General features: G+C 44.3%; 1 protein-coding gene across 6 annotated transcripts in view; it reads left to right on the plus strand.

Annotated features, from left to right (window-relative positions):
* Positions 1 to 24,686, plus strand: part of TFEB (transcription factor EB) — an 89,176-nt gene that overhangs the window by 27,508 nt on the left and 36,982 nt on the right. For 3 of the 6 annotated variants that reach the window (XM_053247210.1, XM_053247209.1, XM_053247207.1), the window contains one exon: positions 19,903 to 20,015. The exons of 1 other annotated variant lie outside the window; for it this stretch is intronic. The gene's annotated coding sequence lies outside the window, so the exon portion shown is untranslated. Of the gene's footprint in view, positions 1 to 11,773; positions 11,853 to 19,902; positions 20,016 to 24,686 lie in introns of those variants that run through there. 2 more of the 6 variants (XM_053247212.1, XM_053247208.1) reach the window with 2 other exon arrangements.

The raw sequence follows: 24,686 nt of genomic DNA on the forward strand, positions 1-24,686 counted from the left end.
TTTCAGAATTTGGGATCAATCACTTTCTTTCAGCCTATCCTACCTCACAGGGTGGTTGTGAGGAGAAACATAACAATGTACAGCACTCTGGGCTCCTTGGAGGAAGAGTGGGATTTAAAAACAAAAACAAATAAATATACCCAAAGCATTTTTGATATGAGGCACCATTCAGACATACAACACCCACCCTCAGCCCCAATCTAAGGTGGTAGTTAAAATACCACATGCTTTTTCTGGAAACTTGAATTGTCCCTGACTTCTTTGCTGTATGAATGTGAGTGAAATAGAAGACTGTATTTTGTCATTTGATTGTTTAAGTTAAGAGGATTTTCACTTTATGGGTCTGCTCTGAGACATAAGCTGACGGATTTGAAGGCTAATACCTCATCAAACAATGTGCTGGGGATGCAAATATATATATATATATATATATATATATATATATATATATATATATATATATATATAGGGTTAGAGATTGGTGTGTTACTAGTTTGTCCAAGAAGCAATACGCAACTAATCACATTGTACCAAATAGACCATCGGTTAATTAATCAGGGGCATATCCTCAGATGGTGGTGGGGAATAGAAGAAATAACATTGGCAAGTCAGAGGGCTGTTGCAGGGGAAGGGAAATCAGAAATCTAATAGCTGTTTCCCCTTCTGGCTGTCCTACCTGTCCTCAGGAAGCAGTGCCACCTACCCACAGAGCCTCACCTTGCTCCTATGTAATGCCAGGTCAGTCCAGAATAAATCAGAAATCATGCATGATCTGATTCTGGATGAAGGGGCTGACATGGTATGTATCACAGAGACCTGGTTGGTGACCCACTCTGGTCTTGGCTTCTCCCTCCAGGGTACTTGGTTGAGGAGGTGGGGAAGGGATGTGGGTGGGGAGGTGGAGTGGCTGTGGTCTAGAAGAACAACATCTCCCTTGCCAGGATCCCTATTGAAGTGTCTGACCATATCGAATGTGTGTACTTAAGTTTGGGGATGAGGGATAAACTGGGACTTCTGTTGTTGTACTGATCACCTCGCTGCCCAACAGAGTCCCTAACTGAGCTGACGGACTTGGTCTCAGGTTTGGCACTGGAGCCCCTCAGGGTTGTGGTGGTAGGGAACTTCAGTGTTCACTTTGGTACCAATTTGTCCGAGGCAGCTCAGGAGTTCATAGCGGCCATGACAACTATGGGCCTATCACAAGTGGTCTCGGGACTGAAGCATGTTGCTGGTCACATGCTTGATCTGGTCTTTCACTCTGATTAGGATGGTGTTCCATGAGTGGGGACTCCTGTGATTTCCCCATTGTCATGGACGGACCACCATCTGGTTAAGGTTGGACTCACGATCACGTCCCACCTCTGCAGGGGTGAGGGGCCTATTAGGATGGCCTGCCTGAGAAGGTTATTGGATCCAATTTGATTCCAAGAAGCTTTGGAAGGATTTAGTGATGTCTCTGCCAGTGATCCTGTTGATGCCCTGGGGGACAACTGGGACGGCAAACTCACTAGGGCAGTAGACATGATCACTCCTAAACGTCCTCTCCGACCCGCTTCAAAATTGTCCCCTTGGTATACAGAAGATCTGTGGGGGCTGAAGTGGCAAGGTAGATGACTAGAGCGCAAGTGGAGGAAAGCTCAACTGGAATCCAACAGATTACAACACAGAACACATATGAAGATCTATGCTCAGGCAATATGTGTGGCATTTGCCCATATTGCATCCACAAGCTCATGCCCGGCAGAGTTGTTCAGGGTTGTGAGGGGTCTAATGTGTGCCCTTCCTCCCTTGAATCAGAACTTGGAACCATCTATTACCGCCTGTGATGTTCTTAATGAGTTCTTTGTGGATAAAATATCTTGTATTCGGGCCGACTTAGATACAGAGCCTACAGTTACTGCAGTGTCTGATGTGGAAGTGTCCAGTGACTCCTCTTAAGGCCTGGTAGAGATTATACATGCTTTTCAGAGAGGGCAGGATGCCTCCTTGTCTCAAGGATGCAATTATTGGCTCCCTCAGAATTAAGCAACTATAGGCCTTTCTCCAACCTTGCATGACTAGGCAAGGTAATTGAGATGGTGGTCTCCCAGCTCCAGGCAGTCTTGGAGGAAACTGATAATCTAGGCACGTTTCAAACTGGCCATGGGGTGGAGACTGCCTTAATTGGCCTGATGGATTATCTCCAATTGGGAATTGACAGAGGGAGTGTGTTGATCCTTTTGGATCATAGTATATTTCTTTCTGGAGCATCTGAGAGGGTTTGGGGTGGGAGGCACTGCTCTCCAGTGGTTCTGCTTCTACTTCTCAGGCAGATTCCAAATGGTGTCACTTGGAGACTGTTGCTCTTCAAAATCTGAACTTTTGTATGGTGTCCCTCAGGCTCCATATTGTCTCCAATGTTCTTTAACATCTACATGAAACCGTTGAGAGCTCATCAGGTGATCTGGTACAGGGTGTTATCAGTATGCTGATGACTTCTGAATCTATTTCTCCATGTCAACATCACCATTAGAAGGCATAACCTTCCTGATTGCCTGATTGGAGGCAGTGATGGGTTGGATGAGGGATAACAAACTGAATCTAGATAAGATGGAGATACTTATTAAGTGGGGTCGGAACTAGAGAGATTATTCTGATCTGCTGGTTCTGGATGGGGTCACACTTCCCCAGAAGGAACAGGTATGCAGTCTGGGGGTGCTTCTGGATCCTAACTCCTCTCTGCTGTCCCAGGTTGTGGAGGTGGCCAGAGGTGTTTCCTATCAGCTTCAGCTGACACGCCAGCTGTGTCTGTTTCTTGAGCTAAACAACCTCAGAACAGTGGTAGGTGTGCTGGTAAGCTCCAGACTTGACTACTGCAATGCACTCTATGTGGGACTTCCTTGTGTGTAGTCTGGAAACTGCAGTTGGTACAGAATGTGGCAGCCAGGTTGGTCTCTGCATCACCTCGAATAGACCATATTATTCTTGTGTTGAATGCGCAACACTGGCTGCCAATAAGTTTCCAGGCAAAATACAATGCGCTGGTTTTAATCTATAAAGCCCTAAACAGTTTAGGCCCTGGGTATTTAAGAGAACGTCTTCTTCACCAAAACTCTATCCATCCTTTGAGATTGATTGGAGAGGTTCATCTATAGTTGCCACTGGCTCTTCTGGTGGCTACTCAGGGACAGGCCTTCTCTGTTACTGCTCTGAGGCTTTGGAAAGCGCTGCCTGTTGAAATAAGAGCCTCCCCATCTCTGACAACTTTTTTAAAAGGCAGTTAAGACACATTTGTTCACCCAGGCTTTTAATTGGATTTACAGTTTTTAATCGTTTTTAACAGTTTTAACATTGTGTTAAGTTTTAAATATTGTAAATATATGAATTCGAAAGATAGATTAAAATAAATTAAATCATGACCTCCTTTGGAAATGACACCACCAGGAGCTCTTGGCTGCTAGGACTCATCACAGCCAGACAAAACAATAGAATTTTGACAACATCAAAAGACAAACACTAATAACACAAACACTCACAAACACACACCTTTCACCAGCTACTGTGAGGAGAACACTTGTTGCTATATTATCAGCGTATCTCACAGTCTTGTCAGTATTTCCTGGCACTACGCCTTTACAGGTTTATTCTGCCAGAGGCTTGCCCCAGGGGACTGTCTATCCCCTTCCTTGAGCTTGTTCACAACCTGTTTTAATCTTGGGGGCCACTTTGCATGTTGCATTAAACAGCCCATAGCAGACATGTAAGTATCTCTGCAGGCAGATGGCCTTTGCTCGAAGCAAGTAGAGTTCCTGCATCTCCTTCCCCCCTCTTTGGGGACTGATGGGCAAGCAGGCAATTTTTATTTTATTTTTTAACTCCCCCCCCCAACCCATAGGATTTTATGGGGTTTTAGGCTAATTTTTTTTAAATCACCCATTTTGAGTTATCGTGCCTCTTTTGTCTTGATTCTAAGTGTCCTAAGGAGGATAAGTGGCATTTCCCAGATATAAGGGGGTTCTGAAAACATGCCTTTGCAGGACCTAGTCCTTTAGGCAGTTCCATTCCTTGCTGACATACAGATCAACTGGAGGTATTGGACCACTGCAAAATACTTCATTGCTCATTGACTTTGGACTGATATCAGGATTTGGAATGCACTCCCTGCCAAAATAAGAACCTTCCCATCTCTGACAGCTTTTAAAAAGGCTGTTAAGACTCATTTATTCATTCAGCCTTTTAATTAGACTGAGAATTCATCATTGTGTTTAAATTGTGTTAATTTTTGTTTTAATCTGTTGTAAACCACGCAGAGATGTGAGTTTGGGGTGGTATATAAATATGCTAAATAAATAAATAAATTTGTGGGTTGGGTGGTAGGTAGAACTCATCACACCATACCACCCAACCCACTTTGGTGTCACTAGGACCTACCCATGGGGAACAATGGGGTGATTCAAGTTCCCCATTGTTCCCTACGGCCAAAACGATCAGAATGCACAAATTCAGCAACCCTGCCTTGAAAAGCACTGCAGCATACACCGTCCTCCCAACACAGAAAAACACATTTTGCCAAACACACAGTCCAAAGATGGCCAAAAAGGAATCACTGACCCAGAATCCACTGCCAGCCACAGTGCCTCCACTGCAATAACATCATTGGCACAAGTCACTCTGTCTCACAAAATTATAACTCCATTGTATTTGCAACAGCTGCCACAGCAGCACCCTTAGCATCCAGCAAGCATAGCTATAAGTTCAACTACAGCAACCTCTTCATCCATATTTTGACTGAGTGAGTACACCTTGCAATGCATATTGCAGAGCAGTGACTGAAGTACAAGTTAGTCTCAAAGCCAGACATGGAGCTCATCACAGCAGTCACCAATAGATGTTACACATGCAGAGTTTTGAGCTGTCCATTTCTTGCTACACTGTCCATTTCTTGCTACAACACCATCTCGCAGACCAAATGAAAAGCACAACTGCAAGCAGGCAGGCACCTAAGTTCTGCCTTTGTCAATCTGAGAGCCAGCAAAACCAGATAGTTATAGCAGCAATAAGTAGCACAGCATTATACTCAGTGCTGGGAAAAGAAAACCACAAAATCAAACCTTCCTTGATTCTTTCTTCCTCTCCTGATGTAAGGGCACTCTCTGCCTCCCAGTCCCTTTGAATACATGTAGAAATTCCTCCTTTTTTGTTTCCCCTTTGTCAATCTAAGATCCAGCAAAACAGTAGCAGCAATAGCATAGCATGTACTCAGGGCTGAGAAAAGAAAACCACAAAACCAAAACTTCCTTTCTCCTATCCTGATATATCCTCTTCTTCATAAGGGCGCTTTCTCTGCCTCCCAGTACCTTTGAATATACATTTCAAAATCCCCTCCAAAAGTGTCCCCTATCCCACCCCAGCCAATGGGAGCCCAATTGCCCATGCCAACACTTGATTTGTATGATAACAAACCAACCAAGAAGCAAAGAGATCTCAAGCCAATCAGAAGCCAGTTCCAGGAAACCAATCAGGAAGGGGGAAAGGCCTGCAAAATGGCCACTGAATCAGGGCTGATTCAATACAACCTCAAATCGACACCTTCACTTAAGGGGTGATTCGATTTGCAATAGAATCCGCTAATCGCCCCCGATTCGGCGTGAATAGATTCTCACACAAATTGAATTACACATCTCTACTGTACACATGGACAGATCGATCTGTGTACACCATATTACATGTGCACAATTTACTGTGTGAATAGCCATAGGGCTGGTTTGGATGATAGCTTTCCCATGAAATTTCCCCGCAATTAAGAAAGGGAATGTGCTTCCTGATGTGTTTCTCAGATATCCAGAATCCTTCCTGATGTGTTTCTCAGATATCCAGAATCCTCCTGGCATGTTCCTTTATTGTCTTCGGGCCAGCTTGTCTGAACCACTGCTCTGCATGCAGTCCAAATAGTAGCTTAAATTAGTAGCTTGGCCATGTTCAGATTGGCAATTCAGCCTAGCTGCCATCTCCCATGCATAAAGAAACATACCAAATTAGATATCTGAAACAGAATTTGTGGGGGAGACAGGTGTGTGTGTATGTGGGTAAAGTACGTGTCTGGGAGGCACCCCCCCCCCGAGCAACCCTTGATTTCATGGGTCAGTTGAGGGGAGGGAGGAATTATAATATTTATAATTAGTGAATATTTGTTGTAGGCTGGTGAGACTAAGTACTTTTATGGTCACTTTGCCAAGAGACTGTTGTCAAAAAAGCCATGTAGCTTCAGTGTAGAAGAAGCTTCCCCTTTCTTCTTTGCGGTTTACTCAGTTTGACGCATTCCTCCTCTTGCTTGTGTTCTCGGTAACTTGCTTTGCATAAGTGTGCACCTATCTCAGGCACGAACTGGAGCAGAGCGTATAGGCTGCTCCGTCTCTCTCCCAGCCCCCACCTATTTAACCTGGCTCAATGTATAGGAGACCACCAGCCTGCTGTAACTAAGCCCTGAGCACAGGAGTTCTTTTCTTGTGATGCAGGCTTCAGCAAGACCTGCCAAGGGCTGAGAATAGCCTAAGTGTCACCAGCAATCCACCTGGCGACTTGCCTCTCAGCAAGGGCTCATGGGATATTGTTTTGTGTTTGCTCCCTTAAGGAGGACCATGCAAATATCGTGCAAGTTTTGGGTGGGAAGAAGGTGGTTGCCTCTCCTTTCACTAAAACTGTATTAAAAAGACTGGACCTGCAACAAAATGGTGCAGTGTATCCCTGATGTGCAAGTATTACCTGACCTGTGGCTGAGCATGGGCAGGGCGGAGTGGAACAACTGTTGGCAACAAAGGCAGATGTTCCTACTCTAACTTGGGTTTTAATTCATATGCAATGTTTTCCCCCCCCTGTTTCCTGGATGTTTTGCAGTGGGAGGACTGGTGTCCAGTCTCCGCTCCTTTTCAGAGCCTTTCCCCCTCAGAAACACAAAGCTGTGAAAATAGCTGGTGGGGGAAGAAAAGCATCTTTCATACCTTTCCCCTTCAGAAGGGCTTGTGACTCTCTTGAGGGAGTGTTATTTAAGCGGATAAATTTCCAGCTCTTTTTGTTCAAGCCCTCCTCCCCACTCTCCACTGAGGTCCATCACCCCTGCCCACCTGCTTGTCTGTTAATTGTCTGAGCTCATGAACATTCCATCCCATTGACTAACATGGAGACAATTGGGGGTTGTTTTTTGGCTGCTTCATTTTTTCCTTCAGATTTTTTTTAACATGGGCATAGTCTGCTGATACCTTCCATTTTTCCACAGGTGCTCAGGTTCTCCTCATAAGAGTCCCAAATTTCAGCAGTTTTGGAAATCGTTTATAGATTTGAGGCCTTCCCACATTTTGAATGAGTTAGTGTTGCAGCAGCTTGAACAACTCCAGTAGATTGACCATGATCAAGCAGTTTCCTGATAGAGTAGAGAGCAGAGTATCTGGAAAGACACTCCCTGTCAGTGTTCCCTCTAACAGGGATTCCCAGCTATTGTTGACTACAACTCCCAGAATCCCCAGCTGCAATGACTTTTGCTTGGAGATTATGGGAGTTGTAGTCAACAACATCTGGGAATCCCTGTTAGAGGGAACACTGCTTCCTGTATTTTGCAATCTCCTTGTATCTGTGATTTGATAGATTCTTTGCGAGCTTCTCTTGCATTTCCAACACGATCTGTTCTCTAGAATAAGCAGATAGATGATTGTCTCCCTTAAGGTTGTCCGTGTATATTCTGGCAGTGACTGGTATTAATGGAGGCTACCTTCAGCCTGCTCAAAGTCAGTGGTTTCAGGGAAGCCTTCTTGTATATAACAGGGTTCTGTGTTTAGTAACAGAAGCCTTCTGTGTGCTTCATAGTTATTTAAAGCCTCCGATAAGTGAAGAGCTAAACGTCGTCCCTCAGCTGGCCCTAGGAACATGTCACAGTAGGAGGCCTGCCTTGGGGTACTCTCTGAATCCCCAAAACAAAGAAGAAAATGTGCCAAATGACCTACAAGGAAAGGAGTGTACTGCACTTCCCTCAGTATTGACGCCAGCTGAGCAAGCCTCCTTACACAGGAGCCTTGTTGGTTCCTTATCTTTGCAGCAGGGCTTTCTAGCATTTCTGGTTGTGAGCATGAGGCTCCTGGCACTGGACAGTTGTTAGTGCCAGGAGTCTCCTGTCTCGTGCCTCCCTAGAATGTCCCTCACGCATCATCTCTCAGTTAAAGAGCCTGAATGTGAGACTGAATCACTGCTGCCAATATCTGGTGCAGTATTCACTGCCATGAATATTGCACCAGATATTGGTGGTTTTGCAAATGTGAATGCCTGAGAGTATATGCCTGTTAAAACAAACAAACTTCCCCACTTCATGTCAAAACAGTTGTGATCCTGACAATAAAACATATGATATGTATAAAATGAAATACATATATTTTTAAATTCTCTTTAAAAGTTATGTCTGGGTAGTGCATTGTGATTTTGAAGACATTATAATAATTGTAGTCTGATACTACAAAGTGTATAGGATTCTTTTGCAACCCATCAGTTAATGCCTTCACGAATGTCAAACAAGCAAGAATGTAAGAATGTCAAACAAGCAAGCAACCGTGTGAAGGGTCATCTTAAATTCAGACCATGGAAGCTGGGGCATCATGTGCTGATTGGTTTATGTGCAGCATTTGCAGATCTTCTGCTTGCCATTCAGATTTTGCAAACTGCCAGAACTTATGAGCCAGAGGATGGAGAATTTGATAAATCCGTGTAACTAGCTGTTACTCATAAATTGTTCATAGAACAGTCCCCACACAGTTTGGGTTTCAAACAGCCATCATCTGGCTGGTTGCATGAATTGGACTTTATTGTTCTTTGAAATCCACTTAACACATGGATGGTACCAACCCTGTTGCTTTTTCAGTGCCATCACTACTGATTACCAGGTATCTGGACAAGGTTTACAAAAAGATATATTTTGTATGCCCTCCATGGATAACCAGTTGCCTCTATTGTTGGCATGGAAACTGGTACATGAATGGTGCCATCCATGTTGTAAGTGGATTTAAAATGTTACAGGTATCGCAGAGCACCACTCTGTTGAAGCATTTTTCAGCAGTATAGCCTTGTGTCCCATCTGGACACCTAACACGCTGGATTCTTAGGATTCAAACTTTCTATCAAATAAAGACCAAGCCTAGTGAATCAAGTTTCCACACCTGTAATAAAAAGGGTTTTGGGGAGGGGTGCTTTTCTTCTTCATATTCTTCTGGATATTGTGCATCTCACATTAGTTATTTTGAGAAATCTGTAAGCAAGCAGTAATTACTTCCTGTAAACATTAACTACAGATTTGTTGTAGAACAGCTGACCTATAGCTTTTGTGCTGCCTTTGTTTCTACTCTTTGTGCATTCTTATTTTTGATCTCCCTTGGCCCCCTTCCCTGGACCAATGGAAGGGTGTACATATTTGGGATAACATTTTGCTAGGTATGGTGCTCAAGTGAATGACAGGGACATTCACAAGCTGCAAGCTCAAACACAGGAGCATGGAGCTTACGAATGTGCCCTTTCAATAGGGGAGTGGGGAAGAAGTATAATATAGAACTTAATTTAAGAATTGTACTCAACATGACACACAACCATTTCCTTCATTGCGTCGTGATAGCTGAAGATTAGATGTTGATAGCCTAATAGAATGCCCTGTGTCAAGAAGAGGAGGGAGCTAACCTATTCCCAACACACCTACTTGGACCTCTTCTGGTTCATAGTGTTTGAACTGGTACTGAGTCTTGCACAGAACTGAGTTATGTGTTAGTAACAGAAGCCTTCTGAGTTCTTCATATTTTCTCTGCTTTCCACTGGCAGAACTAATGACAAAAACAATCGGAAATTCAGAAGGATATTGGAAGTATAGGCAAGGTAAGGGCAGTCTTATAGAGTGTTTTCTGTCCTTTTGGCCATGTGACTTGCAACTGTTTACCCTAAGTCTATTAACTGTGCCTTCGGCAGAGGGGAAAATTTGCAGCCTTTTCAATCAGTGCTCTCTTATTGAAGCCTTAGAGGCTTGTTTGCAGATGAAAGTGGGTGCTTTTGGTCAAGGTCCCAAATGCTCATGATCAATCAAAGATCACATGGCTACTTTTTAAAAAACAACAACAATAGTGTCAGGACCTGGTCAAAATTTAACATGGGTAGCTAGAGGCTATCTGTATAGAAATCCCACCAACACAGAGATGACCCATTCAGATGTAGTACCATTTCATCCAGATTTCCCTTAATTTTTCCATTGGATCCTCCTAGAAGCAAGTGTTTCTCAGTAATTGATACATACAGATCATAATATTCTTGGATTGAAAGGAATCCAGGAGGGCTGTGTGGAGCTTCAGTTTGTCTAATGGAAGTGATTCAACCTGATTCAGCCACCAGATCAAAGTAGCCCTGGCCAAATTAGGCTGATTCACTTCCAAAACAATTTGGGTGCTTTGGTCCTTCCCCTATCTCACCACCCTCTCCTGGGAACATACGGGCATGGGCAGGAGACAGATTGGCTCTACTTTTATTATTCCTGGAATGCAGTGATGATCACTTTCCGTGGTTACACATGTTTCTTCATCTTCTATAGTCGTGGGATAGGCACAGAGTTTTCTGGGAATTGTAGTCTTCCCCCCTTCCCCCGGAAAGACTACATTTTCAAAATGCTGTGCCTTTTCCAGGACTGCATCTTCTAAACTTCATTTTAAAAGTGAAGCTGCACAAAACAACTACTTGCTTGCTGTGCTCTGGGAAAAATAAAAGTCGAACCAGTTTGTCTCCTGCTTGTGGCAATAAGTACCATAGAATCCAGTTATTTAATTTTCTCATTAGTAGCCTCATTAATTCCAATGAATGTAACTTGCTTCATCTGTCTGTGCAAACTTCCATATGTGTACATCTTCCACCTGAAATATGGTAGGTGGTCCTAAGTTCCTGCAGTAGAAAGAAATACAGATGGCTGTGGCATTACTAATTGCAGGTTCTTTGGATCTCTGGTAACATGATGGTGTAACAGTTAAAGCAGGAAATACTGGAGACTTTTGAGTTGTTGTATAGTATCTGGCCTAGGCTGTGGATTATGCACTCCTGGGGGAGTGTTGAGTGGGGGAAAGAATCTTGATGGAATTGTGAAAATCTCTGCTTGCATTCTAAAATGGTAAGTTTCTTGCATTCTTAGTGACAAACTTAAATGTGATTTCAATATGTGTCCTGAGAGTTCTTCAGTTAACCGTTATGAGTGCATAGCCTCAAGCAACACAAGAGGGTGTGGGAAGAGTCTTGAACCTGGGATAAAGAGATCCTGCAATTGGTGTTCTTGTTACATAGCTGAAGGTGCTTTGAGATATTGAAGTGGAGCAAATACAAAGAGCCCATCCTAAAAATATAGGCAGAGTAGAGAGCTGGAGCTGAAGCACCAAGACAAAGTTTTAGTCATTGACTCTTTCCTTTGCATTTCTGGTGGCATTTCTGACCCCGTTGAAGCTGTAGGCACGAGTTATGGGGAGGAGGAAATGTGTCTTTCTTCTCCAAGTGTCCAGGGACCTTGTGGGTGGAGAAGTGGAGCCTTGCTGGCAGTTCCCAGCTCGTGGTAATAGGGGTGGTTTCATTTGGCCTTATTGGTAATATCTTGGTCATGTTAAGAGAATGAACTAAGCGGTCCTGCTGTTTTGCAACTTCCTCTCCCCGGTGCTGTGCTGAGCACTAAATTAAAAGAGGTCCTGAAAAATGAGGAAATGCTGGGTGCTGTGTAAGAACCGGAGAGAAAGAGCTTGTTTGGTGAAGAGGAGATGCTGCCTGTTGCCCCTTTTCTTTGGGGACTGTGAAACTCTCTCTGTGTTCTTCCTGGCTTTCTGAGCACTAAGGTAACAAATAAAGTATATTATCCATCCATCGTTTATGTTAGGGACTGACCTAGGAAATGGCTTCATTATCTAACTGTTGTTGATGAATGTGATGGTGTATGATACTTGTATGTCTGCTCACCAATGTGTGAGCATGAAATGCCAGTCTTTCTTGCAAAAGAGGCTGAGTGTGCACAGTTTTCAGGGCTGTGTGGAAAACAGTAGGCTGCTCTTTTGAAAGACAGTGGTCAGAAGGGAAGTCAAGAATCTGTGCAAATTAGATCTCCCCCCAAATAACTGTCTGATGTTCCCCAGGGGATGGTGGTCCAGAAAGCACAGCAGAGTATGACTCTTAAATGCAGATTAATAGAGTAGAGATAAGAAGGACCCAGTGTCACAGGTTTCTTCTGCCTTCCAGAGAAAATGAGAACAATAATTAGGTTATGTGCCATGCATTGATTGCTGCACGTCAGCTATGCCTCATGAAAACCAAAAGTACATTTCAAATCTGAGTCTTAATTTCCTCTAATAAATACTTAAATTCAAATCTGCAAATATTGACAGCTTTGTCACGGTCAACAATGCCAAACTAATCAAAGCAGGCCCTTTGTTGCCACAGATTGTAGCACATGTGACTCAGTCAAGCAGCCAAAGATACAGTTATGAATTACCCAACCATGAATTCACAAATACCCATGAGTGAGTGTACAAATAATAGATGGAGAACTTTTAAATACAAAGTTTGCATCTGTGACAAGAGTGTTGAGTTGTGATAGCCTTTGGTTGGGAAATCAACTGATTTGGAACTGTATCCTGGCCAGGCCAGATGTGAGAAGCACAGACACATCTGTATTCTGTGTATGGCAGCAACTGGCTTCTCTGGGGTTTATAACTCCATTTCGTTCTGAGATGGAGCACTGTTCCTTGCAAAGGGAATGAACATCATAGCATATTGTTTGTCATTTTGAACTTATTCCATGCACTATTTCAAAGATTCAGGCTCTCTTCCTGTATCTAAAAACAAAAATACAATGAATCAATTTCTAGAACATTATCTCTGTTTATCCCTGTTTGCCCTATGCCTCAACTTGATGAGCAAGAACTATTGGACAGATAGTTATTGGCTGATATTATGAAAGTTAAAAGATTAGTCAGAAGACCCTGCCTCTTGCATTCACTGTTCTGTCATCATCATGGAGTTTTCCTCACTCTTAGGTTGTAACCTATGAAGTACAAAGAATAACAAATCTATGTAGATTAGCCCACAGGCCGTATCCTGGCCCCAGAGTAGTTTTGCCTTGTCTGTGTGAGCCCTACCAAATTTTACTTCAAAACATGCTCAGAGCTCATTTGTAAGGAAAAGGGAAATATTCCAAGCTTTATGAATATATCCACTTTTGGATAATGAATGCAATATGTACATTCATATATTTATATACTATGGTATGCCAGGGTGCATATGCCCCATAACCTTGTAGACTTTACTACAAGATGGCATCAACTTTTTATGGAGCTTGATTACTCACGGGGAGGTAATTTTTGTGTAGCACAAGCAGTGTTCTCTCTAATTTTTTTCTTCTGTGTGCAGAAATGAGTTTTGTTCTGGGCAGCAGTATCAAGGCAGTGTGTGTGCACTTGCATTCATAGTGAGGTCTTCCTGATTCCACCTGAGTGGGATCTAAAATTAACTGAGTGGACATCGAAAAATGTGTGAGCACGTCCACGCCTTAGAGAGAACACTGAGCACAAGGGATCTCACACTTGGATGCCCAAATGTTACTGGAATATATTTCCATCAATGGCCTTTGGCCACTGGGAGTTTTAGTCTAATATCTGGGCACCCGAAGTTGGGAACCCCCGGTGTAGCAGAAAGAATAATAATATAGCCCACAATCTTAAGAATAGTGTAGACCTGATAACACAGAGATTGTCTATCCATTCTCTTAACTCTTAGACCAGACCCACAGGGGCAGTCTTTTCATTTATTCTGCCTGGGCAAAGACATAATCATTCTTGCTTTGTAAAATCAGAGCATTGACATTTGGTCTGTGCAATGGGATCAGCTGGGTCTTGCCTTTGAAAGTACCAAAGCTGTGTGTTAGTCTTGGCACAGACTTGAGAATGCTGCCCTCCAGGATGCTTTCTCCCTGCTTGCTTCTTGGTGGCACTTTAAAAAGAAATTTCAAGAAGAAATACTTTTGGGCGGGAGCAGGGAGGTGGCTGTAAATAGCACACAGTGTTTTTACTTCTTTGTTCTATATTCCCCTTTCTGTGGGTTCTTCTGTTAAATCAAAGGTCAGATGCTAACCCCCACCCTGGGGCATTCTATAATTATTGGGTCTCTGCTGGGACCTTTGTGCTGGCAAATAATTTTGAAATAGACTCAATGGTGAAATTGATTTTTCCATTCATAAAACATCCCTGTCAACTGTAAAGCAAACACCCCACAGGAACTAAGAGGAGGAGGGGCATGGCTCCGAGATGAAGCAATATTTTGCAGAGTTTCTTTCGTCTCGGGCATAGGTGTAGTCCTGGCAGTGTAGAAGGCCTAAAGTTTGAAAACTTCTAAAGTAATCTTTGCAAAATGTGTTTGATTCTGGAAATATAAGGGCAGAGAGAGGATGGCAGAGGGGACCCCACACCGGTTCCCTCTGCTAATGCCATGCACCCAACCTTACTTCACAATCTCCCCTCCTCTCTCCAGCTCTGTCCCTACCTATCCTCTCCCTTGCCTGGAGGCATCATGGAACCAGTTGGCAAGAGGGCTCTGGTGTGCCAGCAAGTCATCTTGAGGCAGTGGGCATCCTCAGTCCAGCAGCTCAGTGGAACCCAGTGGATGAGAGGACCTGTTGAGGGCTTCACATCTGGAGAACCTTCCAGATATTACAGTGGCCTCCCAAAGTTGTTCCAAATCCATCTTTTCCCTGCAGCTTTGCCATGAGTTCTGTTAAGCCCCAACTCTGAGGCAAGCAGGAGAGCTGGCCTGAGTGGAGGTCAGGTATGCATTTCCTCTCTCTTCAAATTCAAAGTGAGCTATGGGGCTTTGGAGTTCTCGAAACAGCAGGCTTTACTGTGAACTAAATGCTATCCAGGGGCGTAACTATAATAGGGCAAGGGGAGACAGCTGTCTGGGGGCCCACTGCCTTGGGGGGCCCCCAGAGGCAAGTTACATGCCTGACTCCCCCAGCCGCACACCCGCCTGGGCTTCCTTCAGTTGTTTTCATCCTCTGAAATTGATGTGAGTGTTAAGACCTGGAGCTATCAGAACTTCAGTGGGGGGGTGTGTATTTTAAAATCTTGTCTCTGGCCCACTCCAACCTTGCTACACCCCTAATGTGATTCCAAAAATCCAGATGCAAAAAATGGATTTTTTCTTTACCCCGGATATTAATCGAGTTGCACTCTAACGAGCGGTGAAAAACTCGAATCATGTGTGAAGTGCTCCCCAACAGCTCGCAGAGACTTCAGGGTAACTCTGCTGAATATGTGAATGCCTCCACTTGATTCTGGAGGAGATGCAGGTTAAAAGCCGGGTGTGGAAAACTTCCTTGCATTTGCTGAACAATTTCCACCCTTAAAATAATAGAATTTTAGTGTTGAAAGGGACCTTGGAGGTTTTCTAGTCCAATCCCCTGCTCAGAGCAGGAAACTGATATACAGCATCCCTAATGGATGGTGTCCATCCAGCATCTGTATGAAAAACTCTAGGGAAGGAGAGCCCATCGCTACACAAGGCGGACAGAGTGTTCCTTTGCAGCCTTGAGCTAATGCCTGCTTGCTTGTCTCTAGTGCTGGGCAGTGTTCCCTCTAACAACTCGCATAATCCCCAAGCAAAAGCCACTGCAGCTGGGGATTCTGGGAGTTGTAGTCAACAACATCTGGGAATCCCTGTCAGAGGGAACAGTGCTGCTGGGATCAGTAGATTGTGGTGTCTGTGGTGGGAGGGGGCAGAGGTTATTCATACCCAACCCTCCAATATCCACACAATTTTCTGCAAAGGTGAAGGACTCTACTGTTTAAAGACAGCTTCACCAACTCTGTAGAAATCCCTAATTTTGTACCCTCAGCACCTGTACACAGACCCCGAGAATTAGAAATCTAGAAGATGGTGATGAATGAAGGGGAATGTCACTGAGGTCTCCTGAAGCGTGAACATTGATATGCTTCTTTTTTTAGGTAGATGTTATGGTTCCATAAATAAATTAAATTAAATTGACCTAGCAAGTCAGTAGTTGGAAATTGTATCTCTCTACTATAACCTCCCAAAGAAGAATGATTTTATATTTTGGGCGATGCCACCTTCTTGAGTAGTGCAAGGGATTTGTAACCTAACCCGCCCCTGGATGTTTTGCATGTGCTATATATAGTGGCTAACCTCTTAGAAGTTTATATTTATCTCTCTTCGTAAAGATGTTTCTGCAGCCATTTGCTGCTCTGTTCCACCACATTGAAGATCTGGGTTGTAGAAAAAGGTATAAATTGAACCTCTATATAGAAGAGGTAGTTTGGGAAAATAATGAAATCAGCAGTTCTATGCTATGCAGGGAAGAACTAGGTGTGCATTTATTATCCAGTATAAATAATGAGAGTATAATGTTCTACTATGTTTTGAGCCAGGATGGCTTTTGAGGACAGTAATCATGAACTTCTGAGTAAGCACAACAGTGCCCTCTGAAAAACGAGCCTCAAAAACCTTGTAAATTGATAAGCCGTAACTTCAGAATACACCTTGCCATTGCTGTACAACTCATCTAAAGTAAAAAGAGGGGCAACCTGACGGTTGCTAGATTTATGAACTGTGAATGAAATGACTCCTGGTCTCCAAGGTGCTGTGCTTGTGACTTATATCTTCTCTGATTGACAACTTGTAGGGTCATTTTGCCCTTGTGTGACATGCTACCCAGGTAGAATTCTGCACCGACACCTACAGTGATGTTCACCCACCCATGCGTTGTGTTCTCTTTGAACAGGTGTGAACAATTCCTCAATGTGCAAAGCTGTTTGGAACGGACACTTCAGTACTTAAATCTTCTTGTGGGAGGCACTAGGAAACAATCCTGTTTCTGCTTGGAGGTGGCTTCTTTCTTGATTTTTTAAAACTTCTGTAAATAAGATCACAGGTTGTTGTGTTTTGCCACAACATCTGTAAATCCGTCTTCCAAAATGTAACCCACAAGAAAATTCAGGTGCATAAACAGCTGGGGTTTCACAAAAGGTCAGCTCCTTTATTTGGCCATTTGAAGCTAGTATCACTGACTGTGAGTGTGGGAAATGAGCTTTCAAGTCAGATGTCACAGACTCATGTGCTCTTGAATCACAATAGATAGTTATATCATTTTGCAAGTGTTATACATGGCTAGCTCTTGCTGGATTTTCCCTGACCCTCCTCCTCTTACTACACTTTTTAGTTTACTCTGCCTGTGCTATACAGCAAGTTCATTCTCTCTCACTCTTGCAAGACGTGGTGCTCTTTGAGGGTCAACAGTTTTGGCTGGCATTGTTAAGTGCATTGTATTGTCACTTAAAGTAATTGCCCAGCATTTTTTCATGCTTGTGTCCAGAAAAACATGCAAATTTCCCTCCTCCCAAGACTAGAGATGGAAAAAGTAGAAATTAGGGATGTGCATAAATTGCATTTTGAGATGTGATTCTGAACACATCCCCCACTCTTCTAAAATGGGGGAGAGCAGGTGCATATCTGCTCCTCCACCGCTCGCTGCCACTTCCTGAATCGGCGGCGCTTCTCCCAGCTATCTTGATATGCCAGTAGTTCTCCCCACCAGCTGCCCCCATGCCAGCAACCATGCTGGCCTGGCAAATGGCCACCACACATGCACACTGGCATCGTGCAGGGGCAGCTGGGGGAGAGGGCCGCCGGCACGTGAAGATAGCTGGGAGGCGCACCACTGATTCAAGAAGTGGTGGTGTGCGGCGGAGGAGCAGGTATGCACCTGCTCTCCTCTGTTTTAGAGGAGCAGGGGATGTGTTCCAAATCACATTTTGAAATGCAATTTGTGCACATTCCTCGTGGAAATTTTGGAATAATTGAAAAAACCCTCTTATGAAATATTTCCTCTCTTAAATGCTTTAAGCATGGTTTTAAAATATTATTATCACTTCCTTCCCATTGCTCTTTCAAAATTCTAACAATTATGTAATATAAAGACATTTTATGTAAGACAATGAAAAATATTAGATAATTACAGTTCTAATTCTGTATAATATAGAATTATACCTCAAATCTCAGTTGGATTTTGGCCTTTGTGTCTCACACGATACTAGAGGAACACACAAACCTTCTTAGGGCCCTTCTTTGCTTGTGGCCTGCTTTCCTCTTTGAACTGAAGTGGTTAATATACTATCCTGATTTGGCTCCTGTTTGTCTTGGAGATATTCTCTCACCCTAAAGAACTGTGATACTGTATGTCCCCCTCCTATAGGTAAACAAGCAGCCTCTTGCCCTTGCTGCTTGTGTGGAGAGAGCTAAATGAAAGTCCATGGGGACAGATGCTACAAGAGGCTTATTTTGGGTAGCAAAGCCTCAGGAGAAACCTGAACATGTATACTAGGCAGCTTTGAATCTGCTTCCTCTTGGTTCCATCCCATCCCACTTTGACATCAAGATTCATAGAAGAAAGTACATAAATTACATCTTAGAGGTTGATCTCTAGCACTATTTATATATTCTTAATTTATTGTTTAGTATATTTGTGACATTTAAAAGGAAATGTGCCTTAGCTTTATTTTGGAAAAGGAAACTCTTATGTGATGCTCACTCTGTGTCTTTACAAAAGTAAAATCAGTTTAAATATTATTTTAAAAGTATCTGTTATATATTTTGAAGAGTTTGTTTTGTGAAAAAAGTCATACTTCCTGATAACCTGCAGATACCATATTTTGCATACTTACTCCTGCCACTTAAATTAGCCAGATGCACTACTTTTACACTGGAATATGCACTGTGAAAATTGAAATATTTTTTTGGTAGATTTTAAAAGGAATTCTGAATATAATACTTTCTGATTTCCTAAAGATACTGAATTTTATATGAGCAATCCTGCCACTTGAGTTAGCTGACTGCACTACTTCTTACATTGGCATATGCCTGGGGAAAGGTTGGAATATGAGAGAAATACATCACAGAAGCAGCAGCAACATGAAAACACTCATATAAAAGCTTTGATAAAAAGTCATGATTTTACTTGCTTTCTAAAAGCTTGAATGGAGACTGAGGGGTGGGTGTCCACTGAGAGAGCATTCCAAAGCCTGGGGACAATAACTGAGAAGGCCCTGTCCCACATGCATGAGAGCCGAGCCTCCCTCATTGTCGGCACATGGAGCGGAGCTCCTGCCGATAAACTTGTCAAGTGGGCAGCTTGGGAGCAAGTGTTCCTTCAGATATCCAGGGCCCAAATTGTTCTTGACAGATTTTGATACTCCATAATCAGATCAATAATTCCAAAATGACATCATGTCCAAGAAAAGCAGAAGACCTTACTCAGATTCAGATTTACTGTGACTTAAATTTTCCATATATGGTCATTTATTCAATAAAATGAACAATGTCAAATTGAAATCCTATGAATTTCAAATTGTTCTTTTACTTCCCTTTTGTGAGCATGTTAATTAAAAAATCGATTACATATTTTTAATTTCTTAAATTTTCCTATACGTGTTAACTATGCAAAATGAGTTTGCCCAGTCAACGTTGGGCCTCACCTACTAGTTCTATATATTTTAATGATTCCCAAAATTGCAATGTGTTCTCCCCCCTCCAAAAAAAAACACAAAAACCCCTTTATCCATGACTATAACATTTCTGAGAATTTTACAACCCTACTTGTAGTATAAAAAGATACCAAGAAAATGCTTCTGGACATGAAAACTAACATGTTTTGTAGTAACAGGCAGTAATGAATGTGCCGGTATGGGCTGAACCTGTCAATTTTTCTTTTGTTCTGCTCAGTAGCTCATGTGTGGTGTGGGGTTTTTTTTGTCTGAGCATACTACAGTTTCCTGCCGTTTTACTCATTTTGATTTCCCCCTGCTTTTCTCACTATTGGAATGCTAGGAAGCCATACTGAAGAAAATATCTGACGGAATACCTCCTCCCTTATGTGCCTCCCCAACCCTTGAGTTCATCGGAAGAGGCCCTTTTGTGGGCCCCCTACCATCTGAAGGTTGGTGAGTGAGACTACCAATTCCAGGGATTTTTTTGCATAGTGACCTCTTCTATAGATCTCCTGTATGAGGGCAATTCATATTCTAGGTTTTATTGTCTGGATAAGCACAGACTCCAGATGCTTATGATAGGTTTTACTGGGTAGAGGGAAGGCGCTTCATTTCAGAATGGATGAAAAAATAAACCAGTCAGGCCCGTTTTGTTCGCTTTTCTTAATGCCTATAGTTACTAATGGAGATCCGAAAGGAATGGCTGGCACATGCCATTGATTTAATCCAGAACTCCATTCATCTTCATTAAAGGTGTGTGTGTGTGTGTGTGTGTGTGTGACCTTATAGCATGATGGAAGCTACAGTGGTATTTTTGGAAGACTTTTTTTTTCAACTGTTCAAACAGGTGGGGCTGGTGGCAGAGCACCTTTCCCAGCATTTTGCTCCCACAGTGCTCCACATCTCATTGCCCAGGGCACTCTGTGGCAGCAAATGGCATCCACCAGTAGCAGGACACCATGTTCTGTAGTGACAACCCCCGCTGCCACCACCATACAGTCTAGAGCACTGGTAGCCAACCTAAAACTCTTTAGTTGTGCCGTCGAGTTGGTGTTGACTCTTGGTGACCACAGAGCCCTGTGGTTGTCTTTGGTAGAATACAGGAGGGGTTTACCATTGCCATCTCCTGCACAGTATGAGATTATGCCTTTCAGCATCTTCCTATATCACTGCTGCCTGATACAGGTGTTTCCCATAGTCTGGGAAACATACCAGCAGGGATTCAAATCAGCAACCTCATGCTCCCTAGGCAAGTTACTTCCCTTCTGTGCCATTAGGTGACTCATACTACAAGTGAGAACCTCTTAATGAAAGTGAGACAAATTGTTTACAAAACCAAAGATGGTTTATAACAGCATCAAATAACAGCATCAAATGGAGTCATAAAACGAAAAAATAAATTATGGCACATCTCCAGGTTATATGTTTTATTCCTTTGCTGCCTTTTTGTCTCACATAGTTGGCTTCCATATCTGAGGCTGGGGATGTCCTATGGAAAAAGATACCTGGCTTTCCCCGAGATACTTCCCATGGCCATGGTTGTGTGCTATGCTACTGTCTGGGGAAACTTTAACTAATATTTGATATTCAGTGCTAGTGTGAAATGCTTTCAGCCATGGCAGCTAGATTCTTTCCTTTGCTTTTAAAACCATTTCACATTTGTATAAAGGAATCATAATGGAAGATGCAGCATTATTTATAATAGGTAGATAGATATTGAGGTCTTTCACACAACCACACGGCCACTGCTGAGCATGCTGCAGAGCAGGCAAGAACTTGTCTGCCTTCCTGGCAGATGAGCAGTGGCTGCCCTCCCCTCCACCGTGCCCTACGCCCATACAAGTGGTAGTGAGGCAACCGCAAGATCTGGGAATGAGAGGACCTCCCCTTCCCTGCATCCAATAGTGTTCCACGCAACAAGCACGGTGGCTGTTCTTGTTAGAGCAATCACCATGCTCTGCATGGCCGCTCCTTCCCCCGGCTCGCTTCTGGAAATGGCGACGGTCTGGAGGGAAGCTGTTTAACCCAGTGGCAGTTGCCCAGATTATTGCTGGCCGATTCGCTTAACCTCAGCTAAACAGTGGACTAAAAACTTGGGTTTGGCATGGGGGCAGGGCCATTGTCAGGCTCGATCCCAGTGCTTCACACATGCAGCTAGCCGAATCTGGGCTGTGTGAACAGCCTCATAGATTGACATCCTAACAACGAAGCCCTGGGACTTCCTGCGTGCTGCTGCTGCCTTCTAGAGTAAGGCAATGCATGTGTGGGAGGACTAATTTTCACTGAGCTTCCCTGCCCCCAGAAATGCTCCCTGTGACCCAGGGACCTGCTTCCAGAGATGGGAGAGGTCAGTAAAAATTGGCCCCCAAATGACCAGCAGAGTGCTGCTAATCTGCAGTGCAGAAATGCCATTACTCTTAGAATCCTCTCTAATAAAACACTTGGTGTCCGTCCGTGGACGGACACCAAGTGTGTGTCCGTGCCTCCCTGGCCTGTTCTGCGCATGCGCGGAGCGCATGCGCAGAACAGGGCAAGGGAGACACGACGGCCAGCACCCAGTGGCCATCTTGGGTGGCCAGAAGCGGCCGCCCCGAAGAAGCTGGGTGAGCAGCGCCGGGGAACACTGGCCGCCGCCGCCTTGGCCAGAGGGCACCCGCGGCGGCAAGGGAGAGGCCCCAGGGAGCGGAGGGCCCGGCCAGAGCTGCGGGCAGCGGCGGTGGGTGGCGGGCCCGCCGGAGCCCTGGGTGGCCGCCCTGGCCGGAGACACGGGCTGCGGTGGGTGGCGGGAGGGGGAATGGCGGCGGAGGTCCAGACCGGCCCAGGGAGACGGAGGCCGGGACCGGGGGCCGAGCGAAGGCCGAAGAAAACTAAAAGCAAAAATGCAGCCTCCGCCGCTGCCTCCGAAGTCCCTCCCTCCCAACTTCCGAAACCACCTTACCCTGGCCCGTGACAGTTGAGCAAAGAAAGTCCTAAATTGAGGAGGGAGAGAGGAGCTCGCAAGCAGTGCTCCTCCCTCTGCAAAGGCTCTGCCCGAACTGGCGCTTGGGGCGGAAAGGACGCCTCTTGCGTCCTTTCCGCCCCAAGCGCCAGTTCGGGCAGAGCCTTTGCAGAGGGAGGAGCACTGCTTGCGAGCTCCTCTCTCCCTCCTCAATTTAGGACTTTCTTTGCTCAACTGTCACGGGCCAGGGTAAGGTGGTTTCGGAAGTTGGGAGGGAGGGAGGGTGGGACTTCGGAGGCAGCGGCGGAGGCAGCATTTAAAAAAAAAAAAACAGTAAAAGGGAGAGAAAAAGGCTAGCACCCGTTATTATAACGGGCTTCAAAACACTAGTGTTAAATGTTTCTCCTATTACAGTGCAATGGGATATGTGTAGCAATCTGTTGTTTGTTTGTTTATATACACTCACACCAGCTTTCAACAAAACCTTCACAAAACAGTTTGCATCACAAAATGAATAAGAAGTATATAACACCTATAGTGCTACGCAGGTGTGAACCTATGAGTGTGACCAGCACTTCCAGTCACTAAAAAAACACTCTAAGCAGACTAGAACCTCAAAAGGAGAATGGTGGTTTAGAATATACAAGGAACCACTGATAAAATATCCCTCATTGTGCCACAGAGATGGCACTTGGGAAGGATCGGAACCAGATTACAGGTGTTCATAGGAAACTGCCTTATACCGAGTCAGACCACTGCCCCATCTAGCTCATTATTGTCTGCACAGACTGGCAGTGCCTTCTCCAAGGTTGCAGGCAGGAGTTTCCCTCAGCTCTATCTTGGAGATGCCAGGGAGGGAACTTGGAACCTTCTACTCCTCCCAGAGCGGCTCCATCCCCCTAAGGGGAATATCTTACAGTGCTCACATGTGGTCTCCCATTCAAATCCAAAGCAGGGTGGACTCTGCTTAGCAAAGTGGACAATTTATGCTTGCTAGGGTTGATTTCCCTATAACATTTGCCTCCACAGAAATATTTTCAAAATGATTTATGTGACCAAAGATATGGGATGGGGTGTAGGGAGCTTGTCAGGAGCCTGGGGAGAAGGTGCTGACAGCAGCTCTTCCCCCACCCAGTGCTTCCCATGTGCTTGCACGCCAGCCACACCCCCTAATTTGATGTCAGATGCAGGGGTTGTAGCCAGCTCCACACTGACCCTCTCCTGCTCATTCCCAGCTGGCACTTCATTATTTCTTTCTCTCCCTCGCTCAGAATGCGGGAGAGAAAGAAAGAAACCACCCAGCTGGTGCTTCATTCACCAACTGGGAAGGAGCGGGTGAGGGTTTGAACCTCACCCTCCCAGAGGGTGACCCAGAGACTTGTATAGCAAAGTTAGTGCAAATGGATAAGGTGATGCAAATAGGCACATTCCCATTCTGGTATAGCTGGCACCGACTTTGCACTGAAGAGGGGCAGTGCTTTACTGTTGAAATTTCTGGCCTTAACTCATGCCTAGTTCTGCAAAGCAGCTTTTTGTAGCCCAAGGCAACACACACTGGATCTTTGTTAGCCTGAATCTCCAGCTACTGAGGCTGGGATAGTCAAGGTTATGTTGAAAGCAAATCTGTATTTATATTCTGTGCCTCCCACCAGGAGTGCCAATGGTACCAATGTATTAGTGACAGTATCCATTTTCTCTCTTTGGGCAGCACAGGAACAAATAACTAAATAAAAAGAAACCATCTACAACAAAGGGGTCCTGGTGCAGTGCTACTATTCTGATGAACTGCTTTCTTAGTTGGTGTAAAATTTTGTCTGACATATGTTGGAGAGTATGGTGTCATAGAGCACTGATTGTAATTGCAGCCTTTCTGCTCTGAGATGGGTTGAAGCACAGCACTGCTCTCCTTCAAAATGCTTTCTAAGTGTCAAACTACACACACATGCAAACGTATGCTATAGAGGCATGCTTCTAATGGGAAGCACCTCTCTCTTTTTATTGTTGTCATAAAATAGTCATATGGGAGAGGGGCAAACCTGGTTGGGAATGAGAGATTCACTCTTTCCTCATGCCCTGTTTTCCCACTGGAAATCTCCCCCCACCCCCGAAGCAGCAGTTTACCGATGAATCAGGGAGTGAGAAAAGAGCTGAACAATCCTGTCCTGGCCAGGTTTGTCCCCCTCCCC

The sequence above is a fragment of the Hemicordylus capensis genome, chromosome 4 (genome assembly GCF_027244095.1).
Source record: "Hemicordylus capensis ecotype Gifberg chromosome 4, rHemCap1.1.pri, whole genome shotgun sequence".
NCBI classification, from domain to species: Eukaryota; Metazoa; Chordata; class Lepidosauria; order Squamata; family Cordylidae; genus Hemicordylus; species Hemicordylus capensis.